Here is a 1542-nt window from a genome sequence, read left to right on the forward strand (position 1 = left end):
CATAAACGCCTGGTGAGGAACAGGTTCCTGGGGGCTCAAACAACACAAAGAAATCATGCCAAACATTACTGAAACCACACTTGAAAAGCGCCAGCAGTGAGTGAGTCTGCAGGGAGCTGCCCTGCCCCAGGACATGGATTTTACACAGCAAATAAAAAAAGGTATTACCCGTGAAAGGAAACCCGTGGACCTACCTGTGGGCTTTATGTCTGCAGTCCGGATTAGAACGGAAGCCAGGCAACTTGTTTTGGGACGGGGGCGGGGCCGCAAACAGGAAGCGGACGGGAGCCCCGCGCTTCTGTAATCAGCCGGAAGATTTGCCTGTGAACTAGCGGAGCTCCCGTGGTCGTGGAGAGCCCCGCCTGTTGTGAAGACTGAACCGCAGGCTGCCGAGGGAGACAGGGACACAGGGACACACGAAAAGACCCTGGTAAGTGTGGGGGGAGGGGGTGCGCGCGTGTATGTGCGTGTGTGTGTGCGTGTGTCTGTCTGCGTGTGTGTGTCTGTCTATGTGTGCGCGCGCCTGTATGTGTGTGCATGCAGAGGGGTGGGGGCTGGCTGTGTCTGTGTGCCATTAATGCATGCGAGCAGAGCGACGCGAAAGCAGGGGCTGGGAGTTCATCTGCGCAGGCGCGGCTCAGACGCTCGCTCCCGAGGTGAAATCCGACCTCGTCAAAGCGCGCGTCTGGTAGCTGTCCACTCTCCTAAATACGGGCAGCATAAGTTGGCGAGCTGATGCATTCATGCTTCGCCTGAATGCAACATCAGCTCGCCCTAAAAACAGGGGGGGGCAGCGTTCAAAGCACATCAGCGCGCATAAACACGAAAATGTTTTTACCTACCACGTACTTGACTTATCTCTCTGGGATGCAGTCCCTTGTGTCTCGGCATTGAAGCCCAGAGGAACTGGTAGTGCGGCAAAGATAACCAATGGTAGTCTGTTCATTACATAGATCGCCCGAGGGCGGTAGTACAGACCGCGTGTAGGAGAGGGTCAAAGGCCAGGGGTATTCAGTATAAGGTGGGGGGGTGACGGATTCATGTTTTCATTCGAGGAAAAGAAATGGTTTACGGTGGTATAGGGTCGTTCCTGTTCGCAGAGCATGGTATTTTTAAAAAAACCCTATCAATCTAAATGACTGTTATGATGCTAGTTCCATATATATTTTTCTTTTAAAACCTTGATTGTAAAAATGTCAGCATTCAAATACGGGCCTCCAACCATACAGGCCGGCCACGGGGCAGACGGGAAACGCATGAGGTAAGGAGAGATTACACTGTAGTATAGGAGTACGTAACGAGCGAGCCATTTAATTGAAAAAAAACTAAACGTGACAAACGGTTGCAGGATCAGTGAAGGTTGATTTTATAATTGAAAGTATAACAGGATCAGTTACAATAAAATTGTCCATACGCACACCATGGGCGAGTTTCATGAGTAACATTACTACGGAGCTTTAATAATACAATAATCAATAGTAAAAAAAAACGACATCAATAGGGTTGTCCGCATGCCCAGTCAGTACCCTTCCCCGCCCGCCA

This window comes from Lissotriton helveticus, chromosome 6, assembly GCF_964261635.1.
Source record: "Lissotriton helveticus chromosome 6, aLisHel1.1, whole genome shotgun sequence".
Lineage (NCBI taxonomy): Eukaryota > Metazoa > Chordata > Amphibia > Caudata > Salamandridae > Lissotriton > Lissotriton helveticus.